The sequence below is a fragment of the Nycticebus coucang genome, chromosome 10, assembly GCF_027406575.1.
Source record: "Nycticebus coucang isolate mNycCou1 chromosome 10, mNycCou1.pri, whole genome shotgun sequence".
NCBI classification, from domain to species: Eukaryota; Metazoa; Chordata; class Mammalia; order Primates; family Lorisidae; genus Nycticebus; species Nycticebus coucang.
The window spans coordinates 34082262-34107097 of NC_069789.1; the positions used below are offsets into that span (position 1 = coordinate 34082262).

The 24836-nt window shown below is 42.4% G+C and overlaps 1 pseudogene; it reads left to right on the top strand.

Moving 5' to 3' along the window:
* The first annotated feature begins 9700 nt into the window (after positions 1-9700).
* Positions 9701-10974, top strand: LOC128596379 (formin-2-like; annotated as a pseudogene).
* Positions 10975-24836: the final 13862 nt, after the last annotated feature.

Sequence of the window (24836 nt, forward strand, 5' to 3'; positions counted from 1 at the left end):
AGCAAAAGACCCCTACTGTCCAGCCAAAAATTAAGCCGGAGAACAAACAGAGAGTAAAGCAGCTCAAGGTCAAGGCCCCAGAGCCAAAACGAAGGCTCTACCCAGACTTGAAAGTTTTCAAAATAGACTCTGATGATAAGCTTTCAGATGAGGAATGGAATGAATTAGAGGAGGAGGCGGCCAAGTATCATAATCCAGATCGGCCCCCACTTGGAAAACAGCCTCCCCCCGTACAGCGCAGCATCCTCTGTGCCGTCCATGGCAATGGCTGCTATAGACCCAAAAAGGGATCTAGAGAACAAAATTGCACATTTACAAGAACAAATAAAACTTGAGAGGGAACATCAGGAGCTAATCAGTGAATTAGAGAAGCTTAAAACAGGCAAATTGGACCGTAAGGAGCAGAGGCCTCCAGAACAAGAATCCGCTGGCCCCATATCCCAATCTTCTGTTAGAGGTGTAGTTATGAAGAGGCCCCCTGTTAACCAGGAGAGAACAGAGGCATTCCCAGTCACAGAGACCACAGACAATCAGGGTCAGGTATGGAGACATCACAGTGGATTTGATTTTCAGGTGGTTAAGGAATTAAAAATGGCAGTGGCCCAATATGGAGCCACCACTCCCTATACACTAGCTATACTAGAATCAGAAGCTGAGAAATGGCTCACTCCTAGCAACTGGTATATTCTAGCCAGAGCTGCCTTATCTGGGGGAGATTACTTATTATGGAAATCTGAATATGCTGAATTTTGCAAAGATACTGCCAAAAGAAATGCTCAGGCGGGAAATGGCTGGACTTATGATATGCTTCTTGGCGAGGGGCATTTTGCTAGTACAGACACTCAAATGCAATATGATCCAGGTCTGTATGTGCAAATCCAAGCCGCAGGAACCAGGGCTTGGAGAAAACTCCCAGTGAAAGGGGATTTTAGCTCTTCCCTCACCGCAGTGAAGCAGTGATGAGCCCTGATGAGCCGTTTTCAGTCTGTCCACAGACTTTTGACAGCTGCAGGCAGGATTTTTGGTAGTGCAGAAGCTGGAATGGACTTTGGTAAACAATTGGCTTATGAAAATGCCAATGCGGCATGCCAGGCAGCTATTAGACCATACAAAAAGAAGACAGATTTGTCTGGATATATTCACCTTTGCTCTGACATTGGCACTGCATATCAGCAAGGTCTAGCAATGGCTGCAGCCTTACAGGGCTATACTATCAAAGATTTTTTAGCTCATAAAACTAAGTGCCGATGTTTTAATTGTGGGGAAGCAGGACACTTTGCTAAAGACTGCAAAAAGGAAAAATCTTCAACTCCTAAAAAACCACCTCCTGGCTTATGCCCTAAATGCTGCAAGGGCCGTTACTGGGCTAATGAGTGTAGATCTAAAACAGACAATCAAGGAAATCCCCTCCCCTCTCAGCAGGGAAATGAGGAGAGGGGCCAGCCCCTGGCCCCGAAACCCAAACAAGTTTATGGGGCAGTCAGCTTTGTTCCAGCCAACAGCAATCCATTTCAGACCTCTGCAGAGCCACCCCAGGAAGCGCAGGATTGGCCCTCTGTTCCACCTCCCACACAGTATTAACCCCTGAAATGGGAGTGCAAATTTTACCCACAGGTGTGTTTGGTCCTCTGCCCCCAAACACCTTTGGGCTAATTATTGGACGCAGCAGTAGTGCCGTCCAAGGACTCCAAATTTTCCCAGGTGTATTTGACAATGATTATGAGGGGGAAATTAAATTAATGGCTGCTTCCCCCTGAAATATCTCCACCATAACCCATGGCCAAAGAATAGCCCAATTATTACTATTACCCTTCTTTTCAACTAATAATAAGATTAAAATAAAGCACCGAGGTGCGGGAGGCTTTGGCTCCTCTGATGTTTACTGGGCTCAGCCTATCTCACCCCAGAAACCAATGCTTACTCTAAGCCTAGATGGCAAGGAATTTCATGGCCTTGTGGACACTGGAGCTGATGTCACTATAATTAACAAAGAACTATGGCCCAGCCAGTGGCCCCTTTCCCTAACCTTAACTCATTTAACAGGAATTGGTCAAAGCCAAAACCCTGAGAAAAGCACCAAAATACTTACTTGGAAAGATAAAGATGGCAATCAGGGAACCATACAGCCTTTTGTTATACCTGGCATCCCTGTCAACCTTTCGGGACGAGATCTCTTGTCCCAAATGGGACTCATAATGTGCAGCCCTCATGATGTAGTGACAGCGCAAATGCTTGCCCAGGGTTTTTGACCAGGAAAAGGATTAGGAAAAGAGGAATCAGGCATTCCCAGCCCTTTACAAATTACTGGAAAAACAGACAAAAAAGGGCTAGGAAATTTATCTTAAGGGCTATTGACATTCCTGCACACCAGGCAGATAGGATCACTTGGAAAAGTGACAAGCCTGTATGGGTTGATCAATGGCCCCTCTCAAAAGAAAAATTAGAAGCCACTCAGCAGTTAGTGCAGGAACAACTAAAAGCTGGGCATATAGAGGAAAGCAACTCCCCATGGAACACTCCAATCTTTGTCATAAAAAAGAAATCAGGGCGATGGAGACTATTACAAGATTTGAGAGCTGTAAACTCCACTGTGATCCTCATGGGGGCGTTGCAACCAGGATTACCCACTCCTGTGGCCATCCCTCTTGGTTACTATAAAATTATCATTGATCTTAAAGACTGTTTTTTCACTATACCACTCCACCCATTAGATCAAAAAAGATTTGCATTCAGTCTCCCCTCTGTTAACTTCAAGGAACCTATGAAAAGATTCTAATGGAAAGTTTTACCACAGGGCATGGCCAACAGCCCCACCTTATGCCAAAAATTTGTTGCTGCAGCTATTCAGGAAACTAGGCTTCGCTGGAACTCCACGTACATCATTCATTATATGGATGATATTCTTATTGCTGGACAGAATGCTCAGCAGGTTTTACTATGTTACAGTGATTTATCATCCTTCCTCACAAACCAGGGACTTCAAATAGCCCCAGAAAAAGTTCAGCTAAAAGATCCCTACCTTTACCTTGGTTTCCACCTAACTGGACCCAGAATTACTAATACTCAAGCTGCCCTCAGATTGGACAAATTAAAAACACTAAATGATTTTCAAAAGTTCTTAGGGGATATAAACTGGCTTAGACCTTACTGCACTTACTGCACTTACTTAAAACTAACTACAGGGGATTTAAAACCTTTATTTACAAGGCGATAGCAACCCCAATTCTCCTAGAACATTAACAGAAGAAGGCCGTCAGGCTTTAGTATTAGTACAACAAACTGTTCATTCACAATTTGTTACAACCATGGATTACACTCATCCCCTAAACTACATCATTTGTAAAACTTCTCTTACACCCACAGCAGTATTTTGGCAAACTGCCCCCATAATGTGGATCCACTTACCTGCTTCTCCCACGAAAGTTATTTATCCCTATTATCAGGCTGTCGCAGATATCATCATTATGAGAAGGGAAAATAGTAAAAAATACTTTGGTAAAGAACCAGATATCATTATACAGCCTTATTTTCAGGCACAAATTAATTGGTTATTTCAAACTACAGAACATTGGCCTATTGCTTGTGCTTCTTATTCAGGTAAACTTGACAATCATTATCCACCCAATAAATTATTACAATTTATTAGTACACATGACTTTGTATTTCCCACAAGAATCTCCAATTCCCCATTGCCCAATGCCTTATTAGTTTTCACAGATGGCTCCTCTTCTGGTCATGCAGCTTACGTCTTTAATACAGAGATTGTACAATTTCAGGTAAAATCAAATTCTGCACAAATTGTAGAACTTCAAGCAGTTATCGCAGTTTTCTCTGCATTTCCCAATCGAGCTTTGACTATTTATACTGATAGTGCTTATTTAGCTCATTCAGTTCCCTTATTAGAGACAGTAGTGCAAATCAAACATGTATCAGAAACTGCTACCTTTTTCTTGCAACTCCAAAATCTTATACACCAAAGGACCCTCTCCTTTTTCATTGGACACCTTAGAGCTCATTCCAATTTACCTGGCCCCCTAACTGATGGTAACTGCAGAGCAGACAAAGCCACTCACTTAGTCTGTACTGTCCAAACCACCACAGAGCCTGATCGGATCGCATTAGCCTCCGCTGCTCACCAATTACATCATCTAAATGCTCACACCTTAGACTCATGTTTCAATTACCCAGGAACAAGCCCACCACATCGTAAAGTAATGCCCTTCTTGTGTAATTCTACTCCCTACTCCCCATCTAGGAGTAAATCCTCGAGGTCTCATACCCAATGCCATGTGGCAAATGGATATTACTCACCTACCTGAATTTGGAAAACTCAAGTATGTTCATGTAACTATAGATACCTTCAGTGGATTTATTTATGCCACTGGCCAGTCAGGGGAGGCTGGCAAACATGTCATTGCCCATGTACTAGCCACCATTGCTGTACTAGGCACCCCTAAACAAATTAAAACTGATAATGGTCCAGGATACACAGGACATGCATTTAACACCTTCTGTAAACACCTCAATATCAAACACATCACTGGTATACCATTTAACCCACAAGGGCAGGGCATAGTAGAACGTGCCCACCTACCTCTTAAAAACACTCTAGAAAAAATAACAAAGGGGGAATGGTACCCTGTTAAGGGGTCCCCAAGAAATCTCTTATCCCATTCATTACTCATTTAAAATTTTTTCACACCGGACCAAGATGGCCGGTCTGTAGCAGAGCCATATGCATATATTCACAGAAGATGGAAGCAGCACGATGGTTACCTGAACGACTGGTCAAACAAGTAGATAACATCATCACCTCTAAATCCAGGGAGCAAGAGACCCCCTGAGAAGGCTTTCTTTCCTTTTCTTTGCAGGTAACCATGAGCACCTGGATGTGGCTACTGCTGGGAATCTCTCTCCTGATACAAAAAAATGAAGGTGGTTTCAGTAATCCCCATGAGGCTCGGGCACTCTTACAAAAATTAACTGGTACTCCTTGCGAGTGCCGTGGTGGCACCTGGAATGGTAAAACAACCCCTCTCCTAAATGTAGACTGTGGTGATTATACAGCATACTTAGTAATGAGACAAGGTGTTTGTGGAGCACAGGCATGGGTCTGTAGCATAAAGACTAAAATTATCCCCACCTTTAATAACAAGCCTGGACCATGCCCTCGTATAGAATTCCATCCATCTGTACATAATACCTGTTATGAGCAGGTTCAACTATGCACTGGTACAGATAATAATACCTATTTTACAGCAATCTTGACCAGACATTTTTCGGGGACATTTGGAGGCGAGTGGGACATAGGCCCTCAGGTCCGGGGGACCTCAAATAAATATGCCCAATCTGGCTGTCCCGATACAGTAGGAAAAACAGTTTGCTGGAATAAGACTTCACCTGTGCACTTCTCTGATGGAGGTGTACCCCAAGATCAGGTGAGACAGAATATAGTCCAAAAGAAACTGGAAAACATTGTAAACCACATGCTTCCTAAATTTAATTACCATCCAATAGCTTTACCCAAAAATAGGGATGTGAATCTAGACCCCCAAACCCTGAAAATGCTAGACATCACACATAGATTACTTAATCAATCCAACCCTTCTTTGGCTCAAAATTGCTGGTTATGCCTTCATTTAGGACTATCTATGCCTATTGCTATCAATGTTAATTCCATTGAATTATCATCTAATAACTGCATGCCCATCATGCCTTTACCACTACAACCTGTCTTTTCTGAAGCACCCTGTATTGTCTCCCCTTATAGAGACGACAGTTATGCTATTGATATTGGCATACTCTCTTTGACCAATTGCACTGACATCATCAACATTACTTATTCCCCGTGTGCTCCCAATGATATGGTATTTGTTTGTGGCAATAACTTGGCATATACCATTCTGCCCACTAATTGGACAGGATTATGCACTATCGCCCTTTTGCTACCCGATATAGATATAGTCAATGGAAATGAATCTTTACCTATACCATCCTTTGATTATATATCTGGCCGTTCTAGAAGGGCTATCCAATTTCTCCCTCTCTTGGCCACTCTGGGAATCACTGCTGGCATGGCCACTGGTACCGCCGGTATGGGCATTGCTGTACATAAATATATTGAACTATCTCAACTTATGGCAGAAGATCTACAAGCCCTATCAGGCACAGTTAAAGATCTTCAAGATCAATTAGATTCCTTAGCTGAAGTAGTACTACAGAATAGAAGAGGTTTAGATCTTCTAACAGCTAACAAGGAGGCATCTGCTTAGCATTACAGGAAAAATGCTGCTTTTATGCAAATAAGTCAGGAATTGTTCAAGACAAAATAAAAAAATTACAAGATAATCTAGAGGAAAGAAGAAGAAAAATTATGGACAACCCGTTTTGGAGTGGACTAAACGGCTTTCTGCCTTATCTCCTTCCATTTTTAGGGCCCCTCCTTGGCTTACTAATATTACTGTCGCTAGGACCTTTTCTTTTTAACAAAGTCATGGCCTTTATAAAACAACAAATTGATGCTATTAAAATGCAGCCCTTCCAGGTTCATTATCACAGACTTGCTATGGAAGATGAACGCATACCCATAACTACTTAAGGGACTGGCTAGTCAAGGACGGGTAACGAGGACCCTCATCTCAGACTTTGCTTATCCTACCAACCTAAGACAGGAGCCGGGTCAGATCGCTACCCTGTATCCCATGATGGGTAAGAAAGATCAACTGAGATGGTAAGGTGGTCCCAACCTAAGACAGACACAGTCACCCGCCCTCTCCGGCGAGAGCTGGCAAAACTTTAAAAGTAAAATGTACATTTAAAAGTATTATAAAAAAGGGGGACCTGTGGAAGGCTGACACCACAGCATCTATTTTGTAGGCCAAGTGCCATTTCCCATACTAACAGACTTATGTTTCTATTTTCCTGCAAACGCTAGGCCTCTTCTCATAAATCATGCGAGCAAAACTTGGAAACTTGCCAGTGGGAATTTTCTGCTGCGGCCAGGTGCTGCGCCGGGTTGCTTGGATACCCGGTGATGCAAACCTCCTCCTTCACCCACCCTTATATACTCTGAGATAACATTGTAATAAACGAGACTTGATCAGACTCCTGTCTTGTCTCCATTCTTCATGCCCCTTGCCCCTTCCCATTCTCATCCCCTCCTCCAGGTATCCCTGTCGACTGACCCCGGGCCAGGTCAGTTTATAGCATTATATCTGATTTTGTGTGTTTGCGCCAAGGGTGTTTCCTTTCTGTTCTTTTCCCCCCTTTTTATAGGTGGCCACAATAGTGACATGTTTAATATTGATGAGTTTGACCTCCTGGGAGTTAAAGTATATGTACCCTTTTTTAATACAAATGCTGTTTAATTTGTATGGAAAACACATAGAATTTGAAGATTAGCATTTTAATACTCTAATCTTAGTATTTGCTGCTTCCCCCACTTCTCCTTTTTCTGTCAAAAAAAATAAAAATAAAAAAGTTGGATAAACCAACTTTGGAAATGACAGTTAATGTCCTCTCACGGAGCAGCCAGGTCTGTCTGAAACATAAAAGCAGTGCCCTGTTTAGAAACTTTTCCTGAACCAAATGCTCCAGCACATTAACAGTGTGCAGGGGGACGATCAATTATTTCAGAAACAGAACAATCCATTCATTCAACAAATATTTACTGAAGAGCCGTGCAGAGGAAGGGGGGCGGGTGGTGTATGTGGCCAGGATCTGATGGCACCTCTAATCTGAAATTTGGCTTCAGTATTTCTCCATGTAATTTTTTTTTTTTTTTTTTTTTTTTTTTTTAATTTTTTTATTAAATCATAAGTGTATACAATGATATGATTATGGGGCATCATACACTCACTTCATAAACCATTTGACACATTTCCATCCCAGTGGCTAACATAGCCTTTCCGGCGTTATCTCAGTTACTGTGCCAAAACATTTATATTCTACATTTACCAAGTTTCGCAAATACCCCTGTAATATGCACCACAGGTGTGATCCCACCGATTCCCCTCCCTCTACCCACCCCCCCCTTTCCCACTTCCCCCTATTGTTAAGTTGTAGTTGGGTTATAGCTTTCATGTGAGAGTCCCAAATTAGTTTCATAGTAGGGCTGTGTACATTGGATATTTTTTCTTCCATTCTTGGGATACTTTACTAAGAAGAATATGTTCCAGCTCCATCCATGTAAACATGAAAGAGGTAAAGTCTCCATCTTCCATGTAATTTTTTTTTTCCTTTTTTTCTTTAACTTTTTCATGGCAGGGCCAGGAGCTCTGCAGTTTGGAGTGCATCTTGCAGCTGCCCAGTTCTTCAGGCGGGGACAATGCATTCGATTCGCACGGTGGAAGTTAAAGTCCCTCAGATAGAGGAGACGTGTTTCGCGCCCAGGTTCAGCGCTGAGCCGAGCGCGGGCCGAGGGGGCGGCGGCGGGCGGGGAGCCAGGTGCGCGCTGCATCCTGAGCAGCCATTGGCGGGCGCCCCGCGCCGCACTGAGCGTGTTCGCGCCCCGCCCTAAGCCGCAGCCGCAGCGACCACAGCCGCAGAGCATAATGCAAAGCGGAGGCATGCCGCACCCTCGGCACCAAGCCGCAGCGAGGTGGCGCTGTCCGCGTTGTAAAACGACGGAAAGGAGGTCTGTGCTCCCCGGAGCGAAGCCCCCAGCACCCACAGTGTGCGCAGCGACAGAGATGTTGCCCAGCATGCTGTTTTTTGTCGCATTAACCTAAGGGTATGGCTTTCTGTTACAGTGTACGTGTATGTTAAGCTGAATGTCTGTTTGTCCTGATAAGTAAGCAGTAAGTCTTGTCAGAATGAACACAATGATAGTTGATCCAGAAACAGCACTAGAAGTATGACTGTGCCAGACTCAGTGGCTCCAAGTAAGCCTGCACAAAAGCAAGTCCCCACCATAAACGCCAGTGGGCTAAGACAATGCCAGCACAGCAAACAAGATGTTTAAACAAGATGTTCCAGCAGGATATGCACCATCACCACCCACAGTAAAACTTTCCTTAAAAAACATCTTACTTCACTTACTTTTTAGTCAATCAACTCACAATGGAATAATCACATATGATTAATAATAAACACTATATAAGAACATATATATAATCAACATGAAATTAACATTTATATACCATAGAAGAACTTTTAAACAAGTTATACCTTTACTATTACTTAAGTTTAAATATAAGAAGTTGCAGTAAGTTAGCATTCCTCAGATAAGAGGAAGCAAGCAGGTTTCACTGATAACCACTAACCTTTGTTCCCCTTAAGGACAGAACATTGAGAAGTAGTAATGGATAACTACCCACGTTTGCAAACTTAAAATATAACTTGTAAAGGTCAGCAAGTTGTAAAAAAGCTTTGTGTAACCTGTAATGCTTTGTGTAAACTGTATAAAAACCGTACTTAAAACTCAGTAAAGCGCAGCAGCTGCATACTTCACCCGTAGTGTGCCAGACTGTCATTTTCCTGCGTCGACCTTTCAACCAACCTGACTCCGTTTCCCTGCTTTCCCTCGGACTGAAGCCCACCGACAGGGTGGTCCGCGGCAGAGGCAGATGCCTGCAGGGCCAGCCGGGCTCGCCTCGCCGCCTGACTCGCCCGGGAGACTCCCTGGGTCAGCGCCCGGGGCCGAGGAGGGCCGGGCTGGCCTGAGTGCCCGGCGCTCGGCGGCGGGCGCTGGGATCGCAACATGGGGAACCAGGATGGGAAGCTGAAGAGGAGCGCAGGTGATACCTCGCATGAAGGCCGCGGCGGCGGCGGCGGCGCCGAGGAAGCTGTGGGGCCCAGGGATGTGGAAGCCACAAAGAAGGGAAGCGGGGGGCAAGAAGGCTCTGGGCAGGCACCGCAAGGGAGGAGGAGGCGGCAGCGGGGAGCCGGGAAAGAAGAAGAGCAAGTCGGACTCCAGAGCCTCGGTGTTTTCCAACCTTCCTGCGGATCAGGAAGAACCTGTCCAAGGGGAAAAGTGCGGGGGGCTTCCGCGAGGACTTGCTGTACTCGCAGGCCCTGCAGACCGGGGAGCTGGACAGCGCTCACTGGGTGCTCACCAAGACCCCGGACCTCAGCCTCTCGGCGGGCGAGACTGGCCTGTCGGATACCGAGTGTGCGGACCCTTTTAAGGTGACCAGTCCGGGGGGGTCGCCGAAGATTTGGAAACTGCAGCAGGGGCTCAGGATGGACAAAGGACCAGCTCAGGTTCGGACACGGACATCTATAGCTTTCACTCGGCTGCAGAGCAAGAGGATTTGCTTTCAGACATCCAGCAGGCTATTCGCCTGCAGCAGCAGCAGCAGCAGAATCTGCTGCTTCTCCAGGGCTCCCAGGAGCCTGCAGCGCCCCCCACCGCCACCTCCCCTTAGCCCGGGGCCTTCCTGAGCCTGGACCAGTTCCTGCTGGGGCCGCGGCACAGGGCTGGGGAAGCCCCGGACACGGTGGACACGGAGCAGCCGCTGTCCGCGGTTTCGGGCCTGCAGGAGGGCCTGGCCGGTAAGTCCCCGGTGGCCGGCAGCCGCCGTCCCCCCGCGCCCTCCGCGCCTCCGGACCGCCTGGCCTTCCAGAGGCCCAGCCCGCAGCCGAAGACTCGCCCTCGTTCTTGGCCTTCCCGTTTCCCGAGGCCGGACGGGGGGAGAGCGCGGCCGGCGCCTCCGAGCACAGGGCTGGGACACCGATGAGGAGGGCGAGGAGGATTCTTTTCAGGATGCCCTTCGCGGCTCTCCGGGAGAGGAGTGGGGCCGGGAGGTGGGAGAAGAGGCCCAGCAGAGGCTGAAGGGAGAGCCACAGGAGGGGTCACGAGGGCCTGGCACCCCGACCGCTGCCTCCCTGCCCGGCAGCCCCGCGCCTAGCCCGCGCTGCTTCAAGCCCTACCCACTCATCACCCCCTGTTACATCAAGACCACCATCCGGCAGCTCAGTTCGCCCAATCACTCCCCTAGCCAGAGCCCCAAGATCAAGAGGCGGCTGGCTTAAGCCCAGGAGTTGGAGGTTGCTGTGAGCTGTGTGATGCCATGGCACTCTACCGAGGGCCATAAAGTGAGACTCTGTCTCTACAAAAAAAAAAAAAGTAAAACAGGTTTCTAAAAATATTACAGGACTTAGGGCCTTTCCTTATGAGGTTTTCTAGTTTCTGTTTTTAATAAGGTGTACTCATTTAATGGTTGAACATTTGGCCTTCCTTGGGGGCTGGGTGAAAGGGTGATCATGGGCCAGAGTGAACCAGATTTTCTCTAGGCAGCTCATATGGAAACTATTCTTATGGTAGACTGAATCCAGATTGACACAGGCCCCTGTTTCTCAGCTGTTGACTCTTGTCATCTGGCGTTACATTTTTTTTTTTTACTATCCTTTGCTATTTTTTATGGGTGTCTTGGAAATGACCAGAGGCTTGGAGAATACTAGCCTTGTCCTTGGGGAATTGTTTCTTGGCCTTAATTTTGCATGTATTTGAATCAATTAATCACCAGCTGCCTTTGACGCAGGTGATCATTATATCTATAAGCTTCCATAAGGACCTTTTATTTTTAAATCAGAGAATGAGAGTTGTCAGCTCTGCAGGAAAGAACAGATGTTTTTTGCTTTTTAGTACCTTCCAAATATAGGGAGAAAATTCAGGTGGAAAGGGATTGCCACAGCACATGTTTGTGTCTCTTTGGTAGATATAAAACCATTTAGCTAAGAGGGAGACCAAAACTTTATCATGTTTTACCTATTAAGAAACTGATGATGTCTTAGGCCTTTGTGTTTAAATACTTTGCAGCTAATTTGTTTGAAATAAATCTTTTTCAGTATTTGGTTAAAAAAATTGCTTCTGAAATTTGAGAGGGTCCTTTACCTATTAAATATAACAGAAGCTTGGTACAAGAGCTTTGCAATTGATGGGAGTTTAGATAGCTAACATTTTAAATGAGTGATGCTAAACCACTCTTGGTGGGATTCTTTCTAGAGTCACTTGTGTGCTTATCTTTTTTTAAACACAAAGAATAAAAGTTTAATCTGTCTCAAAGGGCTTCATGTCCTCTTCAGGCACATCATTGTTACATCTAATGAAAACATTAGGGATGTCCTCCCGAACAGCTATTGAAGTGTGTAGCTGCTGGCTTCATTTTGCAGTTTGTTTTTGTATCTATGTAGTTCCCTGACTCTTTCCTTGCTGACAAGTATTTATTCTTAGAGCTCTCTTTAGTCTCTCCCCCACCCCCTGTTTCTTATAACTTAATTTTTTCTGATCAATTTTTTATTGGCTTGTAATCCCTATGATTATGATATTAGTTGTATTTACTGTACTTCAATGCCAGGCTCTCTGTTGGTTCATTACATAATGTAGCTATTTATCCTCATTTTTTCCAGTGAGCAAACCAAGTCTCAGACAAGGGAAGTACTATGTCTAAGGGCACTTTGGTATTAAGTGGCCCATGTAGGACATGTCCACGGAAAACCAAATCTATTGTTAATGTGTATAAAATAAAACGAAGTAAATCAGTGAGTTTTTGGACAACTAGCTAATTATGAAAATAAAATGCTTGAGCTTCAGAACTTGGATTGTGCAACTCTCATTTTGGCCATTCTAAAGGTTACCTTGATTTCTTTGTATTAACAGAGATAAGGGTCCACTCGAGGAATATACATTTTCTCACTTGGCTTGTTAAATTGTCATATTGAATTTTTTTTTTTTTTTTTTTTTTGCAGTTTTTGGCCGGGGCTGGGTTTGAACTCACCACCTCTGGCATATGGGGCCAGCGCCCTACCCCTTTGAGCCACAGGCGCTGCCCTGTCTTACTGAATTTTTTAAGGCCAGCAGGACCTAACAGAGTATGGATGTCCAGTTAATGTCTAATAAGTGAATGAAGGTCACAATTATCTCTGAGATATATAAAGTCTTACTATAAAAGAAAAGGGGATGATAGTTATGGTATCCTTTTCCCTAAATACTGCCTTACTGGGTTCCATATATTAGAGTGGAGTTTGGCCGCACCATCTGAGACAGGAAGCACTGCTCTTAAATGATTAAGATTGGTCTGAAACATCCTTTCTCATGGTTTCTTTAAGACTATGGTTTGGATTGAAGTCAAGTACCACAGTAGCTTCAGTGATGGGTTTTAATGAGTGCTTTCTGAGTTGAAGACTGGGCTAGTTTTAAGTGCATTTAGGCCTTTGGATATAAGCCATGAGCATTTGAAATGGAACAGGTACTTTTAGTGTTTTCCTTGTGATCCTATTTAAAAGGTAGAGAAAATATATAGTTGGATGATGGCAGTGGTACTTTACTGTAAATCTAGTCATGTTTGCACCTTAGCTTTGCTTGTTAGCTAAGTGACTCTCAAGTAAGTTTTTCCTCATATCTAGGAAGGTAGAGGGGTAGGTAATTTCAAGTTGATAATGTTAAGATTAATTGACGCGTGTATTTAAAGCACCTGCCATTCTGCCTGGCTCCTGAGAGGCACTCAGCTGATGCCAATTGCTCTCCGGACCTGATTTATTGTCTTAATAAACTTCGTCGTTCCAAGTGGCTAGAACCAAATTTGTTAAAGCAAAACATCTCATAAATCATATACGGAGACTTGGCAGGATGTGAATTGATGATATATTATTTGAAAATTATTATTTTTCTTCATTAGCATTTTTCTTTATACAAACTATTTTATGTATCATGTTTTGTTTTCTTCCATTTCATTTTCTGTGATTGTTAGCATTTTTATCACTTTATCAGAAAGTTTGGTTTTCTTACAGGTTTGGCTAAGGAAAGCAAATCAGGGGGGTGGGCTGTGAGATTAGGGCGAAGGTAATGGTTTCTAAAGGGGAAGCAGGGAAGAGGGGGCAGCAGTTGATACCCTCCCCATGTCTGTCCTGCACAGCATCTGGCTACCACCGCCTGACTTGGCAGCTTTACGCTCCCGCGATTTCCTTCATGAAGGCTCTACTTTAGACAAACTAATCTGCTTACTGTTCTATGAACATGCATTTCATTTGCCCTGACTCTGTCTTTGTCTCGCAGTTTGGTACACCTGGTGTGTCCCTTTTGATTTACCATCTGAATAGGGCTGATTGATTCCCATTTCCTTGGTATCTTTTCTGGCTAGACCTCACTGGTAGTCATCACCTGACTTTGCACTTAGGATCTGTGTACTATTAAGCATGCTTCTTAGATTTAGGCTTCTTGTGGTCTTTTTTCTTACCTCTTTCTGGTTTTCCTTCCTCCTTGCCTGCTCTCCTGAATCCATCCATTCCATTCGATGTCTACTCTTCCATTAATGTATTTACAAATACACATATCTCTTCTGTGCTTTGCTGTGTGATAGGGAATGAATATACTGAGGTCGTTGTGAATATTTGTTCATCATTTTTTGGGGGGCGGTGATAGAGGCTAGTTGGGTATCCAGGCTTCCAACTGGCAATGAAAACTAGTTGAATTTAAGCTACAAAATTGGTAACCTTTGGGGGAAATCAAAATTAATTCTTTCCATTGAGGAGTGATTGAATCAGTGGTGAAGGTAGACTGATACTTTAGTAGAACTTGTGTTGAGAAAAGAACATCTATTCTTGTTTCTGCAGGTTAATTTTAAAATAGTAATGATATTATAGCAAATCTGAGCTTCCAAATCTAAGTTTTATTGGTAATAAAAGAAGAGGCAAAGGAAATAGATAAAATTCTATTTCTCTGTCATTCCTACTTACGTATCGTAAATACTAACCTGATGTTAATGAAATTTAGCATTAAGGGGCCATTAAGAAGAAACAAATTAATACTGCCTGTGACTTGATGGTTATTGGCTATAATTTTAGTGACTGAAAACTTTCCAAAGTGTTTTAATATTAAAAATATAAATACATAAAATACAACTTCTACTCAATTTTTTAATGGTAGCAAAGCGAGGTAGTTATAACAACAAAATTATAGTAACAAATAACAGTTACTGGATGCTTTAAGAGGATGTTAACTGTACTAGGGAATTATTTATCCTTTGGCACCTGCTCCACTGTAGGTGTGACAGAGGAAAAAATGTGTTTTCCTCCTTTATCAAGATGTCTTACAAGTGACATTTGGGTAGGAAAATTGTTGCCATCCTTCTGTGATCTAGTCAAACAGAAGCATACCATGGACCCACTAGAACAGCGGTTCTCAACCTTCCTAATGCCATGACCCTTTAATACAGTTCCTCACATTGTGGTGACCGCCAACCGTAAAATTATTTTCATGACTACTTCATAAGTATAATTTTGCTACTGTTATGAATTGTCATGTAAACATCTGATATGCAGGATGGTCTTAGGTGATCCCTGTGAAAGGGTTGTTCGACCCCCAAAGGGGTCGCCACCCACAGGTTGAGAACCACTGCACTAGAAGCCTTATTACCAATTATATCAGAGATGCAACAGGCTGAAAATAGTCCTCTTATTTTCAGGAGGAATGGGATAAATTTTTTGAGAAAAGCAAGCCTGTATTGTGTTTTAAAATTATGCTCAAAATGCTTAAATACACTATGTTGAGTTTCTTTTTGTACTTCATGCAGAAGGCTTATTTGTTGTATTCCTTGTTGATAACAGTGGATGTGTATGGAAAGTAATTCTGTATCCTTTAAAACTTTGCTGTAGGTGGTGGTGGGGAATGTTTATCAGTAAGCTAAGAACAGCACTATGGCAAGCGCAAAAGTTCAGAAGTCTTGCAATCTACTGCCCTTTTCAGTTTTGCCACCACAGGGATCAATAATTTTCTTAACTGTTTTTAATACCCTGGTTTCCCACATTGAAAAAGTGAATGCAATCTTTCTGGGAAGATTCCTCCTTCAAGAAGGAGGGAAGATTCCTTTTTCAACACTGTGATTCTGTAGAAATGATGGATTCTGCAGGTAACTTTTCTGTACCGTAATGAAAATCTGCATATTTAGAGCTTTTCTTAACTGTTAGAACTAAAGAAAGTCCCTGTGCTGGAGGATCCATTATACTATGGAGTAAGGATAAGTCAGGACACCTTGGTATCCTTTATATTAATAGTTGATGGTAGGAGCAGTAATGTTTTGATCTGGATAGTTTTGATCAGTTTTCAATTCATGCCAAAGGAGATTTAAACTAGTTTAACTGCTGTTATCTCATGTCTTATCTCACTATAAGACCTTACATTTTTCGACACTGATGTAGTGATTATAGTAAGTGATCGATCCTGGTTTTTTTTAACTGTATGAAGGGGAAAGCTGTGTTGTGCAATGTATGACCCCCAAATTTAGAGTATATTGAGTCTTTCTAATACTGGCACAAAATACTCTGAGAAAGTCCTTCCAGATTCATTGTCTGCAATGTAAATCATCGCCTATTTTTGGATGGATTATAGGCTTTGCATTTTTCCTTGTAGATTAAACTGCTCAATAAAAGCAGTGTTATTAATTCTTTGACTTCAACATACTTTAATATATTGGTTTTTATTATCTTTTCAGGTTTTGCTGCTATTATATATGCATATTCAAATGATTTTTTGTTACTCTATGGTATTCCATTTAAAAATCTGCATTTACATTGAAAAGTTCTTATATATTACAAGGATAAAAGGTTTTGAAAGCTCCTAAGTTTTTGATTTATGTAAAAAATATTTTTTTGGACTTAAAGAAATATAGCCTGGCTGAGACCATTAAGAAGAAAATGGACTAGAAATTAGGTGGGTGTAGTGGCACGTGTCTAATTAACAACTACTTGGGAGCCTGAGGCAGGGAAATCCCCTGAACCTAGTTTAAGTTTGCTGGTGAACTAGGCTGAGACCATGGCACACCAGCCTAGGACAGAGCAAGACTCTGTCTCAAAAACAAAAACAAAATCAAAAAACAAATCTGTCCTCTGTTAACTTTATCATTTTATCTTTTACCTTTAAGTGTTTGATCTAGAGCCCCTCTGAGTGCTGGTGTAATGCAGGGATCTAGTTTTTTTCCCTCCATATGGCAAGCAGTTTTTCCAACATTACCTGCTAAAGTCTTTTGCTCACTGATTTATGGTTATCATCCTTATATCATTCCCATGTATAGATAAGTCTGTTTCTGAGGTTCCTATTCTTCCTTTTTATTTGTGTTTTTCCATCTTTAGCAAGTACCATATGGTTCTTATACATGTAACTTTGCACCATGTCTGATTATCTCAAAGAGAAGCATTTTTAAAAGTTAACTCAATCCATCAATGTGGACCTTGTCGTCTTCCATATAAATTTAGAATAGGTTGTTGAATTTCTTAAAAATTTTGATGGTGTTTGATTGTGATTTTATCAAATTTACAGATAAATTGAGGACTATTGTCACTTTTATAATATCTTTTCCAATAATGTGAAAGAGCCCTGTTTATCAGATACCTTTTGTGTTCTTTTAACTGAATTTAAACTTTTCTCCACAGAAGGTTTATTATTATTTTTTATTTGTTTCTGGGTGCTTCATACATTTTATCACTAATGGGAATGGAAACTTAACTTTTATTTCTAGTTTATTATTGTTCAGGTAAAGACATATTTTCATTGGTAAGCAATATATGAGTTGCCTTATGAATATTTTCTTAATCTGAACTTTTATTTAATGATGTCTATAGCTTATAGTTCTATGGGCTCTTAAAGGGAGTCTTTTTATTTTATTTTACAGCAAAATAATAGAAACATAGTCATCTAACATAGTATAGATTGAGTCAATTGTTTTTAAATTTGTAGCTTTTTTGGGCATTGTATATGATAAGTTTTTGTATATGTTCCATGCTTTCTTTGGGGAACCATAATCCTAAAACCCAGAAACATTACTAATAATTTAGTAGGTTATATTTTATATTCAACATTAATAAAACACTATTTAAAAATACATGATTTAAACAACTATATAACCTTTTATCCAATCAGAAAAATGTTCATCCATGAATATCCATTATGTAATTCTCCCTAATTGGCTTCTTCATACAATCTTCCTCCACCTAACCCTTCCTAATTAAATGCTGCTTTTCCCTCAGGTTTCAAATGTAGTCCATCTGAACATCTACTCTGAGGAATCCTTTCTATGTATGTTGATAACTCAAAATGCAAATTTCCAGCTTAGATCTCTCTCCTGTGAATTCCAGATGAAAATTTTGTATTGTCTTTTAAAAATCTTTTTATATGACTATAGCAGTAGTTTCAAACTGAACTTAATCTTTCTTTCAAACCCAGCCTGCTCTTTTATGCATTGATGGCTTCCTGGTGAATGGTAATACCCTCTGAGTCAGCCCTTCTTCCAGTTTCTTCAGCTGGAACTCTGGAGGGTTTGCAGGTTAACTGCTTCCTCATCCTCCCTATATCTGGACAGTCACTAAATCTTATTAAAATACACCACCAAAATGTATTTTATTTTTTATTTATTTATTTTTATTTTTTTTTTGTAGAGACAGAGTCTCACTGTACCGCCGTCGGGTGGAGTGCCGTGGCGTCACACGGCTCACAGCAACCTCTAACTCTTGGGTTTACGCGATTCTCTTGCCTCAGCCTCCCGAGCAGCTGGGACTACAGGCGTCCGCCACAACGCCCGGCTATTTTTCTGTTGCAGTTTGGCCGTGGCTGGGTCCGAACCCGCCACCCTCGGCATATGGGGCCGGCGCCCTACTCACTGAGCCACAGGCGCCGCCCCAAAATGTATTTTTAAATAATCATCCCCCTCACTTTTAGGAGGGTTTTTAATAATAGGGTCTAAATTTTTCAGCAGTTCCCTACTACAAACACAGATTTGAAGCCTGAAGTATGTTCAGGAGGGAGGAGCTATATTTGCTAGCATTTTGTGTGAGCCAAAATAAGGGAGTCTGTCCTTTATAGAATGTCCAGTCTAGGACAGGGTGGTCTTGAAAGGAGCGATTCACAATCACTGGAGATGTTAGAACAGATTGGGTGAAGATGTAATGGGATGGTCACAGCCCTGGGGAGACTAAACTTGATGATCCCTGACATTCCTCCCAAGGAAAGAGTGGGTGGGTTTTGCCATGAAATTCAGAGCAGTCTCTGTAGCCTGTGTGACTAATTTCCTCTTTATTTGTTTGGGTTTTTTTTGGGGGGGTGGGGGGGATGGGGGCATTGCTTTAAATAAGAAAAACTCTTCAGCTAAATGTATTTTAGAAACTGTCATTTATTAGATTCCCTCTCATGGATTTAACTTAATTGATGTTAAAATGAAAACTTTTTCTTTAATCATTTTCCTCTGACATTTCTAACATTTTTATAACTACATCCTTTGAATCTTAATTCTGTGATCGTTCTGTGATCTTTTGAAATAAATACTCTCTGCCCCCAAATACATAACTTGTTGTAGTGTCAGAGTAGGAGACTAGGAGACAGGGCTGAGACTGGATTCAGGGGCTCACAGGGTACATGCAGGTGTTAAAATAAACAACTTTCAGGTAGAAGCTGACTAGGATACGAGGATAGGAGATGGGTGGAGGGGCCTGCAAAATGGGTGCAGGTATTTAAGTCTGATGGCCAGAGACAAGGACTGTCTCAAGTTCAGTCTCCCCAGGGCTGTGACCACCCCATTACATCATTGCCTAGCTACCAGCTTGTTGCTAGCTAGGTCACCTTGCACAAACTTTGGCTAATTACATTGTGGTTTTAAAAGTTCTCCACCCTTGAAATCTCCAGAACAGTTCTGAAACAACTCTATAAAGTGTAACCCAATTCTCAGAATCATTCCCCATACTTTTAGTAAAAACCAAGCCCATAGCCTTGACTATTTCTCCCCTCATTTAGTGAGACTTTTAAAAGCCTTCCTTTGGTGGAAACTCCTCTTTTTTGAGCCTGTCTGCTCTTTGTTGAGAGAGCATACTCTTACTTTTGCTTTCAATACAAGCTGCTTGCTTTTGGCTTACCTGGGGTGGATCCTGAAATTCTTCTTTTGCAGTGATCACCAAGAACCTGAAAGTCCTCTGTTAGGAGGCCTGTAACATCTCCATGGCGATTGAGCAGGACCTGGCGGGAGTGTAAGCTTAGACTTGACTGCCATATTGTGCTTTGATGTAAGCATGGATTTGTGTCTCACTGCTTTTGCATTTTTCAGTGGGTCACAGTTGCATAACTTTGCTCCATCTGGCTGACTGTGGCTCCCGCTGACTGGATGGCAGAAGGTCACTTCCAGGGCTCTGCCTCAGAAAACAGAACAAAACAAAAAAAATCCCCCACTTACCTGCTTTCTATATATACTGATTACATTTTTAGAGTTCTAAACATTTTGGCTGTTGCACTCTCTTTAAAAGTCAGACTTGTAAGAGGCTTGTCGTAGGAGCTAGTTGCTGTTTAACCATCACCGTGGGTAGTGAGTTAAGCGAACAGATACAGGGGAACCTCCAGAGTTGGCCAGCTCCCCTCAGTGGCCACCTCCTTAAATTGACCTCATTTTCACATGCACCACATGTACGCATTAGTCTAGTAGGCCTGGTTCCTTCTGCTGACCACGTCCATATGTTGACCATGTTGTCACAGTCCTTTGGGTGGTCAACTCACAGAGGTTCTACTGCATTAACAAAGGGTGCCAAAGGTGGTAAAGATGAAAGAAGGTGCAGATGGTGGAGTCATTCCATCATCACTTTTAAAGTAAAGGTATTAAGGGAGGGAGGAATGAGGAGAAACGGATGGTGCTATAGGTGGCCCCTTTGAGTATGTTTCTGATTCACCCTAAGGTAAAAGTTTGCTTACTCTGGTAAACTGCTATAACTATTTATAACTGTTTTTAGAAGTTCAATAGCATTTTCTTTTGGAAATGTTCCCTTCATAGGAAGGCAGTGGGAAGTCATCAAATGCAGGATGCTTGATTTGGTAAATATTCTGTACATGTAAGTACATATTTAACATTTTTTTCTTATTTCTAATTATTATTATTTTGTATAAGAGTTGATGAGCAAAGATGGAGAAGGTGATGTGTGATGAAAAAAGGAAAGCATATCTGACACTGGGTTTTTAAAAATCAAGGAATCCAATTTCCTTAAATTTTGACTTTGTGATGTGTTTCCCAGTTTTTCATATTCTTTGTCTATTATACCTGTTACTGTGCTTGGGCAATCATGAGGCAGGAACCAGTCACACAGCACTAGACCTGTGCTGTGAGTAGATGATGCTAGAGCTTTACCAACCTTTAAGACAGATGCTACCACAGAAACGGGCTCGCTGTCCAAGTTTACTTTGTCTCAAGACATTACTTTTTCCTTTAGAGCTTTACATGACTTTTTATTGGCTGGTATTCTAAAGATGCCCTTCATCAACAGCCCTTCTTAATTAATGAAGGAAACTGCATCGTATGGGGAAGAAAAGGAAAGAAAAGTACATGACTCTTTAGATTCACAAGCCCAGAGGGCAAGCTGGCCCCTTTTGATAACCAGAGCTGTGGCATGCTAGGTTACCATGCTCACCCTCAAATGAATGAGGGATGCTTTAAATTTTTTCTGGGGAGGTGGGGGTCTGGGGATCTCTATTTTCTACTCATCAATTTATTCTTCACAGCCTCTGTGGAATTACCCTCTGCTACCTCACCATCCTCTTCTGATTATTTCCTAGTACAGATGCTCTTCCTTAAGCATGGAATCCTTCTGCTACACTCATTTCCCATTAGTTTATTCTACTTTAAGTGACTATATGCCCCATCCCTACTTCCTATTTCTCCTAGGATCTTTCAGAATCACCTTAACTCCCCCCTCCATGAATGAAGCCTTCTCTGGTCACACTGTCTTCTCACTGGAAGAGAAATCATTTCTTTTTGCTCTATCTTCATGTCCTTTGCTTGTCGTGTAGAAATATAATAGCAATGATCAGGTGACAATTGTGCCACTTATTTGTCTATTATGCCACTTATTTCCTGTGTGACTTTGGACATAGTACATCCTTTACTCAGGATTTATTTCATTTGTGAACTGGGAATGATGATGATAATCACAGATGCCTCTGAAATTTGTTGTGAAAGCTCCATGGTCTGAGGTAGTGTCTACATGTACCTAAAACAATAAGTTGTTTCCACATTTAGCATAGAATTCCCTCCATCTAGCATAGTGCCTGGAGAGAGATGGACACTTAGTAAATATTACCATTGACAAACGAACACACTCATTTGAAGTGACACAGATCATACTCTGCTTTCCTTTGAAACATTCTGTTAGAATTAACAGATTCATATATGCCCAAGGAGGAATTTGTATGCTTAAGTCCTTAGAATGCAAATCATAGACACAGGAGATATTTTAAGTTGTGAGATTGAGTAGTTACTAATGAAAACATAATTAAAGGAGACTTGAGACAAGTGTGGAGTCAAGGAAGAAGCTGAAAGGGGAACGTGAGGGAGGCGGGATTGCAGAGATCCTCCCACTGAGCCCACTCTGATGTGTCTGAGCCAGCATACGTGGGGCTTTGCTGAAATCAGTAGAACAGCCTCTTTTTCTCTTGTGTTTCCCTTCTGATTCTACAATGCCTGAATCAGATTTGTATTCTTTGAAGTAAAACACAACCAAAACTAGGGTCTGTCCACTGATTGCTCCATTTGGAGAAACACTTGGATGAGAGTGTTGACCCCAGAGTCCTTTCTCCTCAGGAGGGCGGCAGAAGACAAAAGGAGACCTACCAGAATCGGGGTGGGCAGGTTGTCATTCTCACAACATCTGTGAGAGAGCTCCCAAGAGCTGCCCAGGCTTTAGGGCTAGAGCTGGGGCCAGCAGATTTGTGCACTGGTAGTCCTGGCAAGGGTCCCAGCTGAGCAAAAAGGTCTAGTTTGGAAAGAAAGCCTTCTTTTCACTTCTGATTGGTCTGAACAAGTAAGAAAGAAGTCAGATTAGTAGATGCAATAGTTTAATTTACTTAGCCTTATTTCCACTTATCTCCGTTTCATAGCATGCTGGAAGAGAGACACTGAATCACAAGCTGTGTAGAGTTCCCCACACTCTGATGCTGGCTGTTTGCAGCCCTGTTCTGTAAACTGGTGGTTACACCTAGAGGTTGATCAGACTCAGCTTCCATTCTTCCCATGGAACTCTCTTAAGACAGTGCTGTCTCCTGCCTTCCCACTACATCATGAGGTGTTCACAATCTAGGTTACAAGTTTTCTGGGTTAAGGAGGATGAGGGCATTCAGGTGCCAGATTTCACATTAAAACTAAAATCACCTCATATTCTAATCAAGCAGTGTTTGGTAATTATCTACTTTCATAGGTCTCATGCCACCCACATTTCCTGTGTGACACTCAGAGTGCCCAACTATAGCCAGCTCTCTTTCATCATCTGCCTGTCAATTCTCTACCATCAAAGGGATCTGCCCTGCCTGGCCCCACTTCTCAGACAGCCCTGGCCCCTGCTCTGGAGGCTGTGACTCTCGGGCAGCTTCATGGATAACTGAATTCCATGTTGCAGTCACCCCTGGTCGCGTGGTAAGATCCCAAGAGGACTTATTCCCTGTGACACCCTGCCAAGCTAACCAGAAATGATCTGTACTACCCAACAGCCCTGCCAAAGAAATGCTGGGGGGAAAAAAAAACTGTTCAAAGGTGATCAGCAAGCAGGAGTTGAGTCCAGAGTTTCAGTGCAGTTATGAATGTTTCCCCAATAAGGGACCTTAATATATTCTTAAATAACCTCCCTTACTACAGAGTTTCAGTGCAGTTATGAATGTTTCCTCAATAAGGGACCTTAATATATTTTTAAATAACTTCCCTTACTACAAATCCACAGAGCAGCCAGGTTTCAGAAGGATAAACAGATGAGCCACGTTTCACTGAACATCCTTAAGCACCTATCTCTTTGGCTCTTGGGACATTAAGCACATCACCACCAGGGACCCATATGTAGGGGCAACGCTCGTGGTGCTAAGCAGGGGCCACAGTGGACTGCTGGTTCTCTTACTCAGTTGGACAAGTTACTCAAAACGCTCCGAGTCTCAGTTTGCTCAATGTTCACATTAATAATACTATCTACACCTCACTGCCCTGAGTAAAACACCACTCAGGACAAAGCCCAGATCACAGCACTCTTGAAAAAAGTAATTTCATTCTTCACTCAGATGATCTAAGGTACCCTAGACAACAGTCACTTCCCCATAAAATAGAGCTCACCCCATCCCCGTTTGTGTTAGCAGGCTCCAGGAGGAATGCAATCCTGGAGGAAGCTTACCACTCTGCCTAACATTCACACACTACCATTTTACAAGGACATTAAGAAGAAAACCAACACATCCTTAAATCCAGATGGATATGGCCGTATGTCAAGATGCACAGATGTTGCATATAGTGCACAGTAATGTGCAGGCTGGGTCATCACATGCGACCTCATCTCTCTCTTCTTAATGTGATTTTACTGCTTCTAAAACTATCCAAATGTGTCCTCTTAGGTTTAGTGAGAGAATGCTCTAGAAAGGATGGAAGGATGGCTATCCCTTGACACACAACTAATATATCCAGCTACTATCTGAAAAAAGTTGGAGAGCAAAGTACACTAGTGAATCCTGTATTTTCTTAAAGAATCTTTTCAGACTTAGCTTCACCTTTTGTAATGTATATTATTTGGTACAAGAGTTCATGTTCCCTATGTAAACAATGAAACTACGCACCTGGGCTTTTTTTGTTTCGTTTTGTTTGGTTTGGCTTTTGTTTTTTGAGACAGAGTCAATGTGTTGCTCTGAGTAGAGTGCTATGGCATCACAGCTCACCACAATCACAAACTCTCAGGCTCAAGTGGCCCTCTTGCTTGAGCCTCCTGAGTAGCTCAGACTACAGGCACCTGCCACAAGTTTTTCTAGTTTTTCTTTCTTTGGAACAGATGGGTCTCCTCATGCTCAGACTGGTCTCAAACACTTGAACTCAGGTTGATCCACCCACCTTGTCCTCCCAGAGTGCCAGGATTAT